Genomic DNA, 22,227 nt, shown 5'->3' on the forward strand with positions numbered 1-22,227 from the left:
AAGAATGATAATAATCACACGTTTTCCTCGCCCGATCGGACGATGGCGCATTTGGAACTTCCACCGAACCCACATTGGTCTATCTCCTCATTCCCTCCATAACATGGGTACCCCATGGGGCCCAAACCCAAATCTCAAGGTTGGAGTACATAAGGGAGGCTTCCAAATCAAAATTTTCCAATGTGGGATTCTCCAACCTAAGGTTGGTTCCCTCTTATTTTTGAAAATTAAAATTTAACCCAACAATCCCTCACTTGAAAAGTTAAACAAAAGAGAAAAAAGCTTTTCATCAAGCAGTTTCAGTCTATACAACATTATGCATAAACAAAGATGCCTTACGACTTGAACCTTTTCTTAGTGTAAATGATTCAGAATATACTAGAGTAACCCTTGGTTTTGAACTCTATCTCTAACAGCATCTCACACAGAGTGTCATTAGGGTGTAGTATGAAAGCTCATGCTTTAAGGCCTAGCATATGTATCCCGGTTTAGTGAAGGCTCTAGAGAGTTTGCCTAAAAACTCCATAGGAAGCGGCCCTCACTTCCACATTCACATAGGTGAGTTTATCAAGAGTACTCTTATAGCTAGGTACCCCATTTGTCATCAAGTATAGATCTCATTAAGAATTGAGTTCAACTTTTCTTACATTTCAGGATATCATGCTCAGACTATAAGTCATAGGAATGGAACTCTGTGTTTGGTTTAGCATGATTCACTATATATCACTCGTGATAAGTTATTACCCGTTGAATCTATTTCTTGGGATCTCTAGTCTACAAGTTGGGTTTTCCTCATCATTATTCATCTTTCTATAGGCATGAGTCCCATCTTTTCTGAGGTTCTGAAAACCTTCTCTTTGGTCAGTCCTTTCGTCAAAGGATCTGCCAAATTTTCATCAGTCCATATATGATCCACTCTAACTGCACCAGTAGTGAGAAACTCTCTAATGGTACTGTGCTTACGACATATTTGTCGTTTCTTTCCGTTGTAGTAACGGTTCTGAACTTTTGTGATTGCTGTAGTACTATCATAATTGGATCAATATGGCTGGTATGGCTTTTCCCATAAGGGAATCTTTGACAGCAGACTTCTAAGCCAGCCTGTTTCTTCACTAGTCGTCGCTAATGCTATCATTTCTGACTCCATCGTAGATTGGGCTAAAATAGTCTGTTTCTTAGACTTCTAAGAGACAGCTCCGCCTGCTATATTAAAGATATAGCCACTTGTAGCCTTTGAATCATTCGAAAGAGAGTTCCAATCAGCATCGCTAAACCCTTCTAGGACAGCAGGAAACTTTTGATAATGTAATCCTATGTTTTGGGTTTTCTTCAAGTACTTCATTACCCTTTCTATAGCATTCCAATATTCTTTACTAGGTCTGCTTGTAAACCTGCAAAGTAATTCTACAGCATAAGTTATGTCAGGCCTAGTGCAGTCAATAGCGTATCTAAGACTGCCTATGATTCTTGCATACTCAGATTGATTAACACTACCACCAGTGTTCTTGAACAACTTAACACTAGGGTCATAAGGAGTACAGGTTGGTTTACAATCAAACTAATTATATTTCTTTAGAATCTTTTCTATATAATGAGATTGATCCAAAGAAATTCCCTTTTCAGACCTATTCACTTTTATGCCTAAGATTACACTAGCTTCTCCTAAGTCTTTCAAGTCGAATATTGCACTTAATATTGATTTTACATCATTTATGACGTGCAAGTTCGACCCAAAGATCAACAAATCATCTACATCTAGACACAAGATAGTGCAGAGATTATTTTCAAACTTATAGTAGATTATGTGTCACTTTCATTAACCTTGAAACCTTTAGATAGGATAAGATCGTCAAATTTTTCATGCCATTGCTTAGGAGCTTGTTCTAGTCCATAGAGAGATTTATCTAATTTACAAACCTTATTTTCTTAAACATGGACTAAAAACCCTCAAGTTGTTCCATGTAAATCTCTTCTTCAAGTTCACCTTTTAGGAAAGTAGTCTTTACATCCATCTGATGTACTATAAGGTTATAAAGGGCAGCGAGAGAAAACAGGACACGGATTGAGGTAATTCTAGTGACAGGGGAGAAGGTATTAAATAAATCTACGTTTTCTTTATGTCTAAAGCCCTTTGCCACTAACCTAGCTTTAAATTTGTCAACAGATCCATCAGGTCTAAGTTTCCTCCTTAAGATTCATTTGCACCCTATTGCCTTGCAACTTGGGGGTAGACCTACTAAGTGCCAAGTCTTATTTGACTCAAATGAGTCCATCTCATCATTTATGGCTTCTTGCCATAGGTTGGCATCTACTGACGACAAGGTAGCTCTCAGATCTTTAGGATCTTCTTCTACATTATAGGAACAAACACTAATTTAAATTTGAACTATTCAAATCCAAATCTTAAATTTAATTTGAACATTTCAAATTAAAATTCAATTTGAACACTTCAAATTGATATCATTCCAAATTCACTCAATTTACTAATTCAAGATATTTATGTTTTACTAGCTAGTAGAAGGACCTTATGGACCTACAGATCATGAGTTTGAACGATTTGAGATTAATTGGCTAAAACTCTTTAGACTGGACTACAATATCCAAACTATCGAGTCACACCACTATAGCTCGATAGTTTCACTCTCCTCACATAGATATATTTATGTCTACTTGATTTAACCATAATCAGTAAGTCGACCTTTCACACGTTGTTCGTAATAACAGTTGAGTCAAATGCTGTTTTACCCCCGAAATTACGTCTTGCTGTTAAGTTCCACTGATCCTCTAATGAACCATTGGTTTTTTATCTAAACACTAAACCAAATCCCTCTCGAGCTAATGAGAGGGTGGGGTCACTAACCAAAAATTTGGTCAGGAAGTCATTTCCGAAATCTTTGGCAATTCTAGCTCTTTTGCTTCTTCTAGGTTCTAGGTCAGTTTCCTCTCTAGAGTTAGAATTTCTAACTAGGGTTAGACCACTTGATCCCAAGACCCACTATTCCTTAATTTAAAAGGAAATCTATCTTCAAAGAAGTTGGCATTATTTGACTCAATGATTACTTGGTTCACTAAACCATAGAACCTATAGGCTTTACTATTTTAGGCATAACCTATAAAGATGCACTCGTAAACTCTACTAGCCAACTTTCTACTTTTTTCTAAAGTAGGACAAGTTTGGTTTCTTATTCTTGAGAATTTCGTAAGGTGAAGTTTTGTTTTTAGACTTTGAGATTCTATTTAGGACATAACACATGGTAAGGATGATTTCACCCCACCAATAAGACGCGGCTCCTGAACCAAGAAAAATAACAACTGTTAGCTCAGCTAAAGTTTTATATTTCCTTTCAGCTTTTTCGTTCATTTCAGGAGAATAAGGTGCGGTCTTTTCGTGTAGTTAAAGAACTCATTAAAACTGTCCGAGTCGTACTCGGTTCCCCTATCACTACGAAATCTTTTAATCTTTCTATTAAACTGATTCTCTATTTCAGAAACAAAAAGTTTGAAGGCAACAAAAACATCATTTTTGTTTTTCAGAAAATATAAAAAAGTAAAATCGAAGCAGTCGTCAATAAAAGTGATGAAATATCTTTTACTGTTCCTAGTCAAGATGCCATCAAATTCACATAAGTCATAATGAATTAAGTCTAGAGGCTCAGAAAACCTAAGTACAAATTTATGTAGAGTTTTAGTAATTTTAGCCTGACTACAATACTCACACTTATCAAATTCATTCGTTGATAACTTAGGTATCATTTTCAGCCTAATCATGTTACTAATTAAATTCTTATTCACATGATAGAGTCTAGCATGCCAAACATTCATAGAACACAACATATACATAGAAGATTTCATTTTATTAAGATCTAAATTTAATTTGAACATTCCCTCTGTTGGATTTTATGTCCTAAAACTTCTAGTTTGTAATATCATATTCTTGTTCAATAAAGCTGTTATTGAAAATCTTTAGTAAAAATAAATTCTATATTCATGAATCCAATAAAGTAAGGATCCGAGGCTATTAAGTTTAAGTTTGAACTTTATGTAGTGACATAAATGTGGATCAAGTTCAAATATATAGCCAAAATGGTCTATAGTATATGAATAAGATTGGACGCCTTATTCTAGGGACACTATGGATGCAACCCATTTTGTAGTTAGTACAAACGATGTGATCCTAAACCGTTCATGTGGAGACATGAAAGTGGGTGCATCCTATGTAAAGAGTTTACATAAGACTAAACCATGAAATAGTCACTTTTTACATTCTAAACGCCGTTCTATGTATAAAATTGACTATTTCGTTAATTGATGACCTAGGTAACTTAATCTTAATCATGAGCTAACTATGAACTCCTATTCACTCAGAATTATCCTTAGATCTGCATAGGTGAGGGCAGCTCATTATCACTGGCTCAATAAGCCTCCCATTTCAGGGGTAAGATCAAGTGGATAGTTGGGAACATAGGGTGCAAGACAGAATTCACTCCTACCCGTTATAAGGATAGTAGATAGGTTGTTCCCTTTAGTACTGAATCCAGGTCTTGAACAAGGGGTCGCACCTTTTCCTTGGCTCGAAAGGGGTCCGGTTTATAGGTTGGACCTTAAACCAATTGTTCATTAGAGAATCAGTGGAACTTAAGGAATAAGATGTAGTCTTGGGGGTAAAACGATTTTTATGACCCAACCGAGATTACGAACAACCTATGAAGGATTAGCTTTTAAATTATGGTTATATCATATGGACACAAATATATCTATAGTGAGGGGAGTGCAACTACGAGACTATATTGGAATGACCCGTTAGTTAACGAATGTTGATTAGCTCCGTCTAAAAGAGTTTAGACAGCTAATCTCGGATTGTTGGAGCCCATGATCTATAGGTCCATTTGGTTCCCCTACTAGCTCATATAGAATAAACTTAGAATAGTATGATAGAATGATTTGCATTATTCGAATTAGGTAAAAAGAGAGAAACCGACAAATATATGTGATATAATGGTTGGTTTTCAGTTTAGAGATACAACTTTAATGATTAAATGTGATTTAAATATCAAGAATATGAATCGTTCATATTCGGAAGCTTGAAAATAATGGAAATGGTCAAAGATGTAAAAAGTCAAAGAATTGACTTTTGACTTTGAAAAGTCAAACTTTGACCGGCCTTATATTCAAATATAATTTTAATTTCGAGCAAATGAATACAGATTCATGCTCAGGAGGTCAAAATTAGTCAACACGAAAAAAAACATAAAAAGTCAAAATATTGACTTTTTGTCAAATTTTGACTTTGACAAAATGACCATTTTGCCCTTTGACTAAAGTTAATGGCAAAATCCAAACTTTTGTTGGATAATTCCACTAACAAGATAGTGGGCTAGGAATTGGCTTATAATGGAGACATCAAGCCCACTCAGATAGTGGATTTTGAGGTGTTGGGCTTTATGAATTTGTTTCATGCAATTTTTGCATGATTTTTTCCTATAAATTTGGGCTTTCAATTTGGATAAAGGATATTTTTTTTGACAATTTTGCCAAAATTAATTTCTAAATTGGGTTGAAAAAAAATCACCATTTTTTAGAAATATCAAAACCCAAACCCAACCCAAAAAAATCCATCTCCTATTTCCATCTCTTTCTCTCTCTCGATTTCTTCATCCATCGGGTCCTATAACCCAGTTTTAAGTCCAGTGGATAGTATGTCAGCTCTAGTGGTTGTCTGGTTCGTGTTCGAATGGAGATAGAGCGTTTCGGGAGCTTCAAAGGTAATATTTAAAAAAAAAAATCCTAATTAATTAATTTAAGGTTGTATGTTATTTTTGTGCAATTAGAGTAAAATTAGTCCTCAATTCCACTGCGCATGCCTATTTTTCTATCATATGGTATCAAAGCGTGTTTTAATTTTACTCAATTGCATGTCATGGGTATCAATTTATTAGATAAATTTGAGATTGGAAACTAAAATAGTTTTTAGGTTTTGGCAATTAAACTAAGTTTTTTTTTGTAGTTTTAATTTGTAATTGCTCACATGTTTATGAGCATTAATGTGTGGGAAAGGGTCTGTAAATTTGTTAGAGTCATTAGAGTTGAAATTAGGCTGTAATTACTTGGCTCTGGGAAAGAGGATAGCTTCAAATTTGGAGAAAATTGACTTACAGACCCGAAATTGCCACCAGACCCAAGACAGTGCTCCCAGACTCGACCCGTTGCCCTGATCCGACTCGCGCGCTCCGCCTGCTCCAGCTGACCCGCGCTCCAGCGTCTGTTGATCGCCCCTGCAAGCGTTGACCAACCAGTCCAGATGGTCTGGACCCGTTCTATTAAGCCGGTTTGATTGGTTCAACCTGGTTTTTGGAGTTTTTGGGCTGGTTTGAGAGTTTTTTGGCCAGTTCGAGTTGATTTAATTGTGTTTGAAGCTGGTTCGAGAGCAATTTTTTGTACTACACCAAATTATTATTGTAACAATCTAGTTGTTGGCTTAATTTAAGAGCAAAAACCAATCCATTTTAGGGTGTTTAATTAATTATGAATCTTGTTGTGCATATAGTATGATATATAGATTTAAAATCCCACCATAGGTTAACATGTACATGCATTTGATATATGTTATAATTGTTATAGTGTATATAATATGCATGTTAAGTTTTTTTTTTTAATATAAAATGTTATATTAAAGCATGATCATTGAGTATGGATGTATGTTATAGATGTATGATTCTAGGTTATAATGGTTAGAATTTTTTTTTATATAATTGTTATAAAATAACCTAGACTTTAAAATCTATAACAAAGGTAAAAGTTGCATGCTCACCTAGGATTAAATCGGTGCAATTTTAATCGACTTTTCTAAAGAGTTAGAATAGGTCGATTACTTGTAAACAAAGAGTTATTTACTTATCCGGGGAGATCTTGTCTAAGGTTGGGGGTTCTTAAGATGACGGGTTACGGAACACCTCTTACCTGGAGATCAAACTGGCGTCTAAGTCAAATAACCCTAGTTTTAATGAGCATGCTGAGAGATGAGAGGTAATAAAATTTGTTTATCACCTAGACATCATAGGTTAAAATCCAATATAAGAGTTATACATGGATCTATCACCAAGACTTGGGATATGTTTAATTTAGCTGAAATATATCTCTAAGTTTTTTTTTATACCCTAAACCGTTATAGAACACTTCAACTAGAGAGAAGTAGTGTACTTTTAGCTCCAGCATCCCTAAGAGTCCACATCGTAAGGTCCATGTAGGGCTTTGGGCTGTGCTTAGGAGCAGACTCCCTTCGGAGAGTGTTTACATGGATCAATATCAAGGTGAATAGGGGAAGTAGTTCATAGTAAGTGGGTGAGGGGTATGTAACAACATATCCCACAATCTCTTCCATTAGGTCGCACCGTGAGATTCCTATAATGTGCCTGCATGTCTGCAAGTGTTTTTACTAAATTAAATTGGTTTCTTTGTGATTATAGTTTTTCTAAAAGAATATGTTTATCTTTTTCAGCATGAATAGCTCGATAATTCAACTCTTAGCTTCCAAAAAACTAAACGACAATAATTATTCGGCATGAAAATCAAATCTAAACACAATACTGATAGTTGACGATCTAGGATTTGTCTTAACTGAGGAATGTCTTCAAGCCCCAGCCTCAAATGCTAACCGAACTGTTCGGGAAGCATACGATCGATGGGTCAAAGCCAATGAAAAGGCACGTGTTTACATTCTTGCTAGCATGTCTGATGTTTTGGTAATGAAACATGAATCCTTAGCTACAAAGATTCATTAAGAGAAATGTTTGGGCAACCATCATGGTCTCTTAGACATGAAGCAATTAAGCACATTTACACAAAGCAGATGAAGAAGGGGACCTCTATTGGAGAACATATCCTGGACATGATGATGCACTTCAATATCGCTGAAGTAAATGGCAGACCCATTGATGAGGCTAATCAGGTTAACTTTATCTTACAATCTCTTCTGAAGAGTTTTATACCTTTTCAGACAAATGTGTCTTTAAATAAGATAGAATTTAACCTCACTACCCTTTTTAACGAGCTCCAGCAATTCCAAAACCTTACTTTAGGTAAGGGGAAGGAAGTGGAAGAAAATGTTGCTACCACTAGAAAAAATTTATAAGAGGATCGCCCTCTAAAAACAAAGTTGGACCCTCTAAAGCTCAAATGAAAAATAAGGGGAAAGGATAGGCTCCCAAGATAAGAAAGGGAAAGAAGGATGCAGATAAAGGAAAATGTTTCCACTGTAACCAAAACGGGCATTGGAAGAGAAATTGCTCGAAGTACCTTGCAGAGAAGAAAGCTGAGAAAACGGCACAAGGTAAATATGATTTACTGGTTGTTGAAACAGGTTTAGTGGAATATGATACTTCAACCTGGATACTAGATTCAAGAGCCACTAATCATATTTGTTTCTCATTTCAGGAAACTAGTTCTTAGAGAAAGCTTGAAGAAGGTGAGATAACCTTCAAAGTTGTAATAGGAGAGGTTGTCTCAACTGAAGTAGTGGGATATTTGAAGTTATTTTTTGAATATAGATATCTAGTACTTAAAAATGTTTTGTATGTACATCTTATGAAGAGGAATTTGATATATATCACTTGTATTATAGAACAATTATATACAATATTTTTTAATATAAATGAAGTTTTCATTTTTTGTAAAGGTATTCAAATTTATTCTACTACACTTGAAGACAACTTATATAAGTTAAGACCAACTAGAGAAAATTTTGTTTTAAATACAAAAATGTTTAGAACATTAGAAACTCAGAATAAAAAACAAAAGGTTTCTTCCAACGCCTATCTATGGCACCTAAGACTTGGTCATATAAATCTCAATAGGATTGGGAGATTGGTCAAGAGTGGACTTTAAGTCAGTTAGAAGATAACTCTTTACCTCCAGGTGAATCATGTCTTGAAGGAAAGATGACCAAGAGATCTTTTTTTAGGAAAAGGTCTCAAAGCCAAAGTACCCTTAGAACTCGTACCCTTAGAACTCGTACATTCGGACCTTTGTGGACCAATGAATGTCAAGGCTCGATGTGGGTATGAATATTTCATCAGTTTTATTGATGATTATTCAAGGTATGGTCATGTCTACCTGCTTCATCACAAGTCTGATTCTCTTGAAAAGTTCAAAGAATATAAGGCTGAAGTTGAGAATGAATTAGGTAAAACAATAAAGACACTTCGATTGGATCGAGGTGGAGAGTATATGGTCATATGATTCCAAGACTATTTGATAGATAAAGAGATCCAGTCATAACTCTCTGCACCTAGTACGCCTTAGCAGAACGATGTATTAGAAAAAATAAACCGAACCTTATTAGATATGGTTCGCTCTATGATGAACTATGCTCAATTTCCTGATTCCTTTCGGGCATATGCACTTGAATCTACTGTCCATATTTTGAACAACGTTTCCTCTAAAAGTGTTTCAGAAATACCTTATGAGCTATGAAAAGGGCGTAAAAGTAGTTTATGTCACTTTAGAATTTGGGATTGCCCAGCACATGTGTTGGTACAAAATCCATGAAATTGGAACATCGTTCAAATTATGCCTATTTGTAGGTTCTCCAAAGGAAACAAGGGGTGGTGTGTTTTATCATCCTTAAGAAAACAAGGTATTTGTATCAACAAATGCCACATTCTTAGAGGAAGACCACATTAGAAATCATCAACCACGCAGTAAAATAGTGTTGAAAGAAATTTCAAAAGACACTACAAATATACCTAGTTCATCTACTAAAGTAGTAGATAAAGCTAGTATTTCTGGTCAATCACATCCTCTCTAGAGTTGAGAGTGCCTCAACGTAGTGGGAGAGTTGTTCATCAACCTGACCACTATTTGGGTTTAGCTAAAACTTAAATCATCATACCTGATGAGGGCGTAGAGGATCCATTGACCTATAAATAGGAAATGAATGATGTGAACCATGACCAGTGGATAAAAGCTATGGACCTCAAAATGGAATCAATGTACTTTAATTCAGGCTGGACTCTTGTAGATAAACCAAGTGATGTGAAACCAATTGGTTGCAAATGGATCTACAAGAGAAAACGAGATCAAGCCAGTAAAGTATAGACTTTTAAGGCTCGACTTATGGCAAATGGTTATACCCAGATAGAATGAGTGAACTATGAAGAAACTTTCTCTCCCATTGCCATGTTAAAGTTGATAAGAATACTCTTATCCATTGCAACTTTTTATGACTATGAAATTTGGCAAATGGATGTTAAGATAGCCTTTTTGAATGGCAATCTTGGAAAGAGTATCTATATGGTTCAACCAGAGGGGTTTATAGTTCAGGGTCAAGAACAAAAGGTTTGTAAGCTTGAGAAATCCATTTATGGATTAAAACAAGCTTCTAAATCCTGGAATATAAAGTTTGATACTGCAATTAAATCTTATGACTTTGAACAGAATGTTGACGAGCCTTGTGTTTTTAAAAAGATCATTAATTCTGTTGTAGTGTTCTTGGTTTTATATGTCAATGATATTTTACTCATTGGGAATGATGTAGGATATCTTACTGATGTCAAGTAATGGCTAGATACATAATTCCAAATGAAAGATTTAGGAAATACGCAGTATATTCTTGGGATCCAAATTGTTTGGAATCGCAAGAACGGGATATTAGCCATGTCTCAAGCATCTTATATAGACAAAATGTTGTCTATATATAAAATGCAAAATTCCAAAAAGGGTCTATTGCCTTTCAGACATGGAATTCATCTGTCAAATGAACAATGTCCTAAGACACCCAAGAAGTTGAGGATATGAGAAATATTCCCTATGCTTCCGCTGTTGGAAACCTGATGTATGCAATGTTATGTACTAAACCTGGCATATGCTACTCAGTAGGGATCGTCAGTAGGTACCAGTCTAATCATGGACATGATCATTGGACTGCCGTTAAGAACATATTAAAGTATCTCAGGAGAACTAGGGACTACATGCTCGTGTATAGTGCTAAGGATCTGATCCTTACTATATACACTGACTCTGATTTCCAAACTGATAAAGATTCTAGAAAGTCTACATCTGGATCAGTGTTCATTCTTAACGGAGGAGCAGTAGTGTGGAGAAGCGTAAAATAGACCTGTATAGCTGACTCCACAATGGAAGCTGAATACGTAGCTGCTTGCAAAGTAGCAAAAGAAGCAGTATGGCTGAGGAAATTCTTGGCAGATTTGGAAGTTGTTCCAAATATGCATCTACTCATCACCTTGTATTGTGACAACAGCGGTGTAGTTGCAAATTCAAAAGAACCTCGAAGCCATAAACGGGGAAAGAACATTGAACGCAAGTACCACCTTATCCAGGAAATCGTATACCGTGGTGACGTTGTAGTGACCCAAATACCTTCTGAACAAAACATTGCTGATCCTTTTACAAAAATCCTCACAACTAAAGTTTTTTAGGGTCACCTACAGAGTTTAGGTCTACGGTATTTCTAAACTAGGACAAGTGGGAGATTATGTTGGGTGTGAATGCCCTAGTTTCTTGTATTCATATGTTTATTGTACTCATATGTAATATTGACTTCTCACAATTAAATTCAGCATTGTTTGATCCTACTAGGAGTTTTAATCCAAGTAGGAGTTTGTTGGATTTTATGTCCTAAAACTCGTAGTTTGTAATATCATATTCTTATTCAATAAAGCTGTTATTGAAAATCTTTAGTAAAATTAAATTCTATATTCATGAATTCAATAAACTAAGGATCTGAGGCTATTATGTTTATGTTTTAACTTTATGTAGTAACATAAATGTGGATCAAGTTCAAATATATAGCAAAAATGGTCTATAGAATATGAATAAGGTTGGGCGCTTTATTCTAGGGACACTATGGATGCAACCAATTTTGTAGTTAATACAAACGAAGTGATCCTAAACTGTTCATGTAGAGACATGAAAGTTGGGGCTCCTATGTAAAGATTTTACATAAGACTGAACTATGAAATAGTCACTTTTTACATTCTAAACGCCATTTTATGTATAAAACTGACTATTTCGTTAATTGATGACCTAGGTAACTTAATCTTAATCCTGAGCTAACTATGAACTCCTGTTCACTCGGAATTATCCTTAGATCTGAATAGGTGAGGGCAGCTCATTATCGCTGGCCCAATAAGCCTCCAATTTCAGGGGTAAGATCAGGTGGATAGCTAAGAACATAGGGTGCAAGACGGAATTCACTCCTACCCGTTATAGGGATAGTAGATAGGTTGTTCCCTTTAGTACTGAATCCAGGTCTTGAACAAGGGGCCCTACCCTCTTCTTGGCTCGAGAGGGGTTCGGTTTATAAGTTGGACCTTAAACCAATTATTCATTAGAGGATCAGTGGAACTTAAGGAATAAGATGTGTCTTGGGGGTAAAACGGTTTTTATGACCCAGCCAAGATTACAAACAACCTGTGAAGGATTAGCTTACTAATCATGATTATATCATATGGACAAAAATATATCTATAGTGAGGAGACTGCAACTACCGGACTATAGTGGACTGACCCGTTAGTTAACGAATGTTGATTAGCTCCGTCTAAAAGAGTTTAATCGGCTAATCTCGGATCGTTGGAGTCCATGATCTATAGGTCCATTAGGTTCCCCTACTAGCTCACATGGAATAAACTTAGAACAATATGGTAGAATGATTCGAATTGTTCAAATTAGGTGAAGAGAGAGAAACCGACAAGTATATGTGATATAGTGGTCGGTTTTTAGTTTAGAGATACAGCTTTAATGATTAAATATGATTTAAATATCAAGAACATGAATACGCTCATATTCGGAAGCTCGAAAATAATGGAAATGGTCAAAGATGTAAAAAGTCAAAGCATGGACTTTTGACTTTGAAAAGTCAAACTTTGACCAGCCTTATATTCAAATGTGATTTGAATTTCGAGAAAATTAATATGGATTCATGCTCGAGAGGTCAAGAGAGGTCAAAATTAGTCAACATGGAAAAAGTCATAAAAAGTCAAAATGTTGATTTTTCTGTCAAAATTTGACTTTGACAAATGACCATTTTGCCCTTTGACTAAAGTTAGTGGGAAAATCCAAACTTTTTGTTGGATAATTCCACTAACAAGATAGTGGGCTAGGTGTTAGCTTATAGTGGAGACATCAAGCCTACTTAGATAGTGGATTTTGAGGTGTTGGGTTTTTATGAATTTGTTTCATGCAATTTTTGCATTGTGTTTTTCTATAAATTTGGACTTTCAATTTTGATAGAGGACTTTTTTTGAAAATTTTGCCAAAATTAGTTTCTAAATTGGGCTAGAAAAATCACCATTTTTTACAAATATGAAAACCCAAACCCAACCCAAAAAAATCCATCTCCTATTTTCATCTCTTTCTCTCTCTCGGTTTCTTCATCCATCGGATCCCTCAACCCGGTTCTGATTCCAGAGGATAGCAGGTCAACTCTTGTAGTTATCCGGTTCGTGTTCGGGCGGAGATAGAAGCGTTTCAGAAGCTTCAAAGGTAATATTTCAAAAAACCCTAATTAATTAATTTAGGGTTGTATGTTATTTTTGTGCAATTAGAGTAAAATTGGTCCTCAATTCCACTGCGCATGCCTATTTTTCTATCACCCTCAATTGTATACCCTTTTCCTACGAATACATTATTTTTGGTAAACGTATATAAGTCTACCCTTATAGTTTAAGTAAACTCGACTTTGTTGAGGAGATAGCCTGAGACCAAATTCTTTCTTATCTCCGGAGTGTGCAGGATGTCCTTTAACGTGAGGGTCTTCCAAGAGGTAAACTTCAATTCCACCTCGCCGATTCCAGCAATTTTCGTTGAATGGTGATCCCCCAATTGAATATTCTTATCCTTTGTTTTAGTATAAGTTTTAAATAGACTAAGGTCGTGATAGACATGGTGCATAGCGCCAGTTTCTATCCACCACCCTTCACAACCACTGATCACATTTACTTGTGTGATCATGGTGACTAACGGTTCTTCTGTCAAGTTCACCTGACCAGCAGGACGACATATGTTCCTACAGTTTCTAGCCATATGCCCAGGTTTATTATAATTAAAGTTGAGAAATTGTACCGTTTTCTCCTGAAGGGGGCTTCTATTTTTTCTGTTGGTTATGGTTGTTGGAGCCACGATTCTGATATTTCCTCTTTGTCCCCTTAGATTTTTTGTCAGGTTTTACCACGGCGGAGGCGGGTTTCCCAGGTACTACATTCACCTCCTCCCTCTAGTCCTTCTTTCGATCTTCCTCCTCGATCCTTAGCTGGGTGATAAGACTTTCCAAGGAGAACCCCTTGGTTTTATGCCTTAAAGTATTCTTAAAGTATTTTCACATAGGAGGCAATTTACCAATAATAACATTAACTTGGAATTGTTCGTCTAGAGGCATACCTTCAGTAATTTTTGCGTAGGCTATCTTCTAGAGTTCATAGGACTGGGCCTCCACAGATTTTTCATCTGTCATCTAGAACTTGAGATAACGGCTGACAGCATATTTCTTCGACCCAGCCTCCACGGTGTCGTACTTCTTTTGCAAGGCATTCTAGACCTCCTTCGATGTCTTCATTGTACTGTAGTAGTCATATAGATCATCAATCGAACCATTTAAAATAAAGTTCTTACAAAGAAAGTCTTTCTCTTCCTAGTCAGCAACTTCTTTTATCTGTTGTTCAGTTGGTTCTTCTATAGGGACGATCAGCTTATCTCTAATACAAGTGTCGGTAACTTTCTTGACGATACGAAAGAACAGCATCTTCTGCTTCCACCGTTTGAAGTTCGCTCCTTCGAACCGAAATGGACAATTAAGGTCAGATGTCATAATGTCTTTGTTGCTAGTGAAGGCCATTAGTGGCAGAAAAACGTCTTAAAATTTTTGGAAATGACAAGACCCTTAAACGACAAACAGGACAACAACAAACGGTCAGGTCACGACGGTCGAGCAAAGAATAAACCCTGCAAAATAGAAGCTCGTTATAAGCTAAGTTGCAGAGCTCGCTCTTTTTAAGATGTTTCGTAGCTCTGCCCCAAGTGTGCAAGTAGGTCGAATACTACCACGTCATCTCCAGGATAAAACAGCCTAAAAAGAAAATCCGATCGAAAATGCACTGTCACCGACCGGAATACACACCCTTTCTGACTAACTGCTCGAAAAACAGAAAGTGGAGTGGAAAAATAGGAAAGGAGAACTGAGAACTTTTGAAAGGAAGTGAAAAATGAAGAACTGTATTAATGAACTACCGAAGGCCACGCCTTTTATAGGCCTTCAGCGTGGAACGGTCGAGTGAGAAAGAGGCGGACAACCTCAAAACGTGCGAGGGGCCAAAGACTCGCGTGGAAGAGTCGGTCGGAAGACTCGTTGGAAGACACGCATGGAGGACCAATTTCTTTTTTCGGTTTTAAAACATAATAATAATAAATAAAATAATAAAATAATAATTTTTTTTATGAAAGAGAATAATAATAAATAAAATAATAATTTTTTTTATGAAAGAGAATAATAATAATCACATACGAGCGTCTCGCCCGACCGGATGGACACCGGCAGTGCGCGTATGAGACTTCCACCAAACCCACATTGGTTTATCTCCTCACTCCCTCCAAAACATGGGTACCCATTGGGGCCCAAACCCAAAGCTCAAGGTTGGAGTATTTCCAAATCAAAATTTTTCAATGTGGGATTCTCCCATCAAAGGTTAGTTCCCTTTCCTTTTTATAATTAAATTTTCACCCAACAAATTTCGAAGAATGAATGAATGAAATCAAACAAGTCATTCTCATAACAAACAAAAGGTTGCACCATAGTCATCAATTAACGAAAAGAAAGATGAAGGGAAAAAAAAAAGTCGTACAAATACTTGGGGCACCCGTCGATCATGTGTCTCGCTCAACACAATCGTGTACCTTACGCCTCACGTAACCATGTCACGCACTCTTCTTTTCTTCCTGCTTATTTTTCTTCTTATTCTTCTTTTTGGTATTTTAATGCAAAATTACTCTAGTACAACCTTTTTGTTTGTTAGTGAATGGCCTGTTCAACTCGGCTTGATGTTGGTAGCATAGGTTTGTAGTCTTTTTGTCGACATGAAGAAGATCTATCTCCATGGAGAAAAGTTCATCTAAATTTCAACTCTTTTTTTTTCAGTTGAGTTTTTGCTTAATGTCATGGTTTATGGTAAAAAAGAAAAGGAAAGATAAGAAAACTCATGTTTTATTTAACCTGATGAAAGAAGGAAAAAAGAAATTACTCTTAAGTTTTGAGTTTAATTTCTATTTAGTTCTTAAATTTTCAAATTTTCTTACCCTCAAGTCTTTATTTATGCTTACTTTGGTATTTAAGGTTAACAACTTTTATTTAACTAATTTACAATAATTATGATGTGAATATTTTTAATTGATTTTAATAGTGATTAAAAATCAGTAAAAACTAATTTAATTCTTTTAAATTAATTAATGAACATTGACATCAAGTCTAACGACCCGACTTTTCTAACATTTACTAATAAGATGTTACTACATACATGCATGGACCTCAGATAAAAATTGTTTAACTCTTTACACAAATAAAAATAAAACGATCTCATATGTCAAATAAAATTGATAAAATTTCACTAAAACAAGTTAAAACATTTGTTTGAGGTCACCCTAAAAAAATAAAAGATAAAATCATAAGAATTTAAAAGTTTAACATACAAAAGCTAAATTTCAAATTCTAAGACTCGTTTCAAGCATGAAAATATGAAAATATGAAAATATTAGCGAAAGCATCTGTCTGGTCCCAATAGCACGATTACAGATTCTTTTTGTCATTTATCGGTTTGTCCTTGTCCTTGCCTGAAAAATATAACATAGTAAAGGGTAAATATAAAAATACTCAATCAGTAACCCCCATTATTAGATTCGGGCTATTCATTTATGTCTATTAAATGAAACATACTAACGGGACATGCAAACATCAACTAATCGTGGATGGTCATCTAGTGAATAATTAAATCTATCCTACTATAGATGAGATATACCCACAAACCTCTAGTGAATCTCAAAGTAAACACAAATCTTTGGGAATCTCGAAAGAAACACAAATTTCTAGTGAATCCCAAAAGAAACACCAACCTTTATGAATTCTGAAGGGTCCCGCACATACACATAATAGTCTCATAAACATAAGTCATAAATACATATCAGTCATATGTCCATATCATGCTCATAAACCTCTTTATTTCTATAATATTTCATGCTTTTCAATATGACAAGTCATTCATAAGCATACTTACTAAATTACTTGACACTTAAGACGATTTTAGTAGTAAGATTAGTTACCAAATATAATATCCAATCACAACACTCACTCATTGGCCTGGAAGAAATCTTTTAAGTCAAAACCCTAAATTATAATGCAATTTAATTAATGCAACCTTCAGAACCTTAATCCAAAACTTAACCTCGATTGAAAGACTACAAACACTTACCTAAATATGCAGTTTGCTTCAACTCCCCTATGAAACGTCAATCACAAATCCACTCTACACATAACCATGATAAAGGGTTTCAAACCCAAATCCACAATCAACAGCACAAGTATTCATACCAAACCAAATGTGTATTCACAAATTAGCAAGAACTAAAAAGAAATTCACCAAGAATTCGCCCAAACGCCCACATTTCTTGTTGGACACTAACTTGAAATACCCGCAATCTTCAACCCGGCGAAACCTTCGGTGAGCCCACTGGATGGCACCGGCGCGACCTGCACACCAATGACTCCACCGGTAGCGACGGAAAGGTTGAATCGGCGAACAGCGACGTTCCACTTACAGCTGGGCCCGCGAATGAACGACAAAATGCGTCTCCCGGCGAGATTCGAGGTTGGCAACAGTGGACGGTGGTCTGGGCGAAATGACGACGTCACTGGCTGGAGTTCGCGTGAGAAGAAGAAAACGCAAGGATATCTGGCAGCACAAGGAAGAAGAAGAAGAAGAAGAAAAAAAAAAAAAAAAAAAGAATTCCTTTTTTCCACTCGTACGCTTACCTAAAGGGTTTCAAACAAATATATATATATATATATTTCCTCTCTTTTTAACTCTGTAGATCAAGATTTAATTCCTTCCAAAATTCCAAATCCCCAAATTATCTTAATCCACTTTTCCTTATGTTAAATTCAAATTTCTCAATCTTTTCAGATGTCACTTAATGAGAAATTTTAGACCAATGTTTCCACGTCATTTTTGAAATACAAATAATCAAATTTGGGATCAATTAAAAGTTGACATATGTCCTAAATTAAAATTGAAGACATAAATCAACTAATTCTGATAATGTCATATGTTTTTATTGAGAAAATTTAGAATCTTGTTGCTCTAAGCTTACTATGATTATGTAATTTGGTGCAAACTTAAGCTCAATGGTCCATACACTAAACTAATCATGCACTAATGTATGCAAGTGTGCGCTCCTATCGCAAGTTTTCTTGTGACTAACCAAGTATATCAAAGTCACAAGTTTCTTGGAATGATCCAAGGTCAAACACAGGGAATTTATAACTGAAAGATTTGCAGAGTAATATGTTCTGCGACAAAAACTGAAATGTACAGTGGAAGGAAACATACGATAAAACTACATTATGACTAAAAATATACATTAAAAAAATTAAGAGCAAATAGAAACTAGATCTGAGAATGCAGCGATAACCAGTAGTTGTTGACGTGCGTGAAAATGAATGGAGAAAGGCAGGGTTTTGAGGGAAGCCAATACCAAATCCCTAAGTTGTCATCAAGAGTAATCTAGAATCGCATCATCCGTTCATCGCACATCTCTTAGTAGCCAGCTACATTTGTCATATCTTTATGACGCATGAATGATTTTGCATTAATCATAAGGTTATTTCTATCTCTACAAATACTTCTTACTTTGCTTAATAAGTTCCACTACTACTTACCCTCTCGGGTAGTTGGCTATGGCTACTTGACTCAATGAGTGATCATATGCATGCATTTACATATCCTCACACTAAGCAAACAGGATTAACTCTTTAAACTCTAAACTTAGCTCATGATATCGAGCTTCCCCTTTACCCCGAAAAGAATTAGTTACACATGGCAATAAAGGAGAAGATGGTAAAAAGAGAGAAGACAATTGATGTAGTCATGATGCATAGGTATATATATATATATATAAAGATAGAAATGTCGATTGCAATTATTTTAGTTCGAAAAGTAATATAACTGATAAAGATGAGAAAAGATATGAAGGAAAAGTTGTTTTTCAGCAATCTCTTGCTTCAAATTGGTGATTGTCAAGGCTACTGGTGGTTGATGGCAGAATGGAGTGGAGAAGGTATTGGATTTTATATCCTAAAACTCGTGGTTTGTAAACATTAGAACTTATTCTGAGAATTCAATAAAGTTGTTGAATATATTATTTTTTAGAAATCCAATAAACCTAAGTCCCTTAACTTATTATATGTATACTTGAACTTTATGTGGAGACATACAAGTGGATCAGGCTCAAGTAAATAGTCAAAATGATCTATAGTATATGAATAAGGTTGGGTACCTTATTATGGTAATACTATTGGATGCGGCCTACTCTATAGTTGTAACAAAGAGTTGTAAAGTGTTACAAACAAAGTGATCCTAATTCGTTCATGTTGAGACATGAGGAGTAGGGGTATCTTGTGCAAATAAGTTTTGTGCAAGATTGGACCACGAAACCAGTCACTCTTATTTTATAATGTTGTGCATTGGTACCTTCCAACAACTGGTATTAGAGCATCAGTAAGCATTCAATTTGGTTTAATTTTGGTTTGGTGGGTGTTTTATATGAGAATTATGAAATTGTTGTACTGATATGGTTCTTTCAGTTTTAGCTTTTAATTTCTCTTTAATTTTCCATTTAAATTTGTAATTGGCTCTTGTTTGATGAGCTTTAATGTGTTCCCAAGAGTCTGTAATTTATTTGGAGTTCTTAGAGTTGAAATTAAGTTGTAAATCCAAGATACAAGCGAAAAGGTCGAGTTGCAGTTTCCAGAAAATCAGCCTTTGTTCTTATCTTCATCAAGCTTCAATAGCTAAACGATTGTTTAGCTTCATACGTTAGATGATGTAAAGAAAGGCTAAGCGATCGTGTAGCTTTGGGCATTGATCGTTGAGGTATTGTGTGCTAGACGATCGTGTACCTGCTGGAGCTAAGTGATGTGTTGGATTGCTATACGATGGCACTACACGATCGTGTAGCTTCAGGTGGGAGCTAAGCGATACGATGAAGAGCTATACGATAGCCCTGAGCGATCGCTTACCACGATCGTTTACCTTTGATCAGGAGCTAAACGATGCGTTGAGTTTCTAAGTGATAGCACTACGCGATCGTTTACCTCTATGCGGCGACTAAACGATGCGTTGAGTTGCTAAGCGATAGCACTACGCGATCGCTTACCTATGTGCGATAGTTGGGCGATGCGTTGAATGCTATACGATGGCATTAAGCAATCGTTTACCTTTTGCGTGTGCTAAACGATCGGCTTCATGCGTTAGACGATGGAGCTAAGCGATCGTGTAGTTAATTGTCTGTGCTAAACGATGAAGTTGGGCGATAGTGTTAGACACTAAGCGATCGTGTAGCTTCCTTTGGCACTAGACGACGACACTATGCGATAGAAGGAAAATACTACACGATCGTGTAGCTTTGTTAAACGATCAAGAAAATACTAAACGATCAGGAAAAATGCAAGACGATGGTCGTCATTGCTAAACGATGAGACTTAGCGAGAAGTTGAGCAAGAGCAAGAGAAGTCGGTTCGACCGGTTCTCTTGAGCTCCGGTCCGGTTCAGCTTTGAATGGTTCTTGGCTAGTCCGGTTCAGACTTGGCTGGTCTAATTCAGATGGTTCGAGTCTGGTTCAAGCTACTTGAGTTCGTTTTGGAGCAGTTCGAGTGGTCCGGGAGCGGGTCAAAAGTTGTTTTGTAATAATTAGGTTTTGTTTGCTTGTTTTTGCCAAAACTAAAGCCATATCAGTTAGTGTTTAATTATTTATGCATGTGATGTATGTTATAATTAAATAAATCTTGTATGTGCATACAGTATGCCATGTAGATTTAAAATCCCACCATAGGAAGCATGTTACATGCATTAAAAGTATGTTATAAAATGTTATAATATATACTATGCATATTAGGGTTTCTTTTATTTAATATAATAGTTATATTAGATATTGAATGCCTTTGTTGTTTGTCATGGATGTTTAGCATATCTAAAATTTTGTAAGCTGTTATAAAATTGGGTTAGACGTTTAAAATCCATAACAAAGAACAGTTGCATACTTACTTAGGTTAACCACTTATTTTAATAGTTAAAATAGGTCGTTAAACTTGTAAAAATAGGGTTACAAACTCAACCGGTAGATAATCCTGTCAAAGACTAAAGGTATTTAAGTTGATAGTCTATGGAACACCTCCTACCTAGGGATTATAGCCGAAAAATTGAGTGTTGGTAACCGATTTTATGAGCATTTGTGAGCGGTGTGAGGTAATAAAAACGGTTTATCACCTAGACATCGTAGGTTTAAAATCCATTTATAAGTGTTATAATTGGATAAACCACCTAGACTTAGGGTTGTTTTTATTAGCCGAAAAGAACCTAAGTATAAATATACCCAAACATTTAAGAACACTTCAGTGGGAGAATAAAAGTTATTAGTTCTCACGTCCTCAAGAGTTCACACTATGAGATCCATGCTCAGCTTCTTGTCGATTTTACCTCGACTGCTCCATACGGAAAGTGTTTGCATGGGTCAATAACAAGGTGAATGCGGGAAGTCATTCATAGTAAGTAGGTGAAGGAAATGTGTCAACATTATCCTATGGTCTTCTCCATTAGTTTGAACCGTGAGATTCTTATGTTGCGCCTGCTATTGTTTTTATGCGGTACTAGCTAGTCATTAACCGTGGCGATCCCTACGAACGGTTGTAACATAGGATTCGGAACAACCCAGGCTTCAGTAAAATGGACAGGGTCTTATAGTTCCATCTTGGGTATTGTCTTCTATTTCGGAGGCATACTCATACCGTTCTGTAAGATCTGAAAATGGTGGGTCTACACTTACAAGACTTACTAAGTGTTAGTAATGATCTTGACCGAAAACAATAATTAAATGACTATCGGAATATGAGTTATTCTGGAGATAGTATTTGGTCAAGAACTGTCTTGCTTTTGTGAAGGAATTCTTGACTGTCCCATG

General features: G+C 35.9%; 1 pseudogene; it reads left to right on the plus strand.

The window, feature by feature from the left end:
- Nucleotides 1-7,496: 7,496 nt before the first annotated feature.
- LOC150037055 (uncharacterized) lies at nt 7,497-10,554 on the plus strand (annotated as a pseudogene).
- Nucleotides 10,555-22,227: the final 11,673 nt, after the last annotated feature.

The sequence above is a fragment of the Benincasa hispida genome, chromosome 3, assembly GCF_027475165.1.
Source record: "Benincasa hispida cultivar pf3 chromosome 3, pf3_genome.v1.1, whole genome shotgun sequence".
Lineage (NCBI taxonomy): Eukaryota > Viridiplantae > Streptophyta > Magnoliopsida > Cucurbitales > Cucurbitaceae > Benincasa > Benincasa hispida.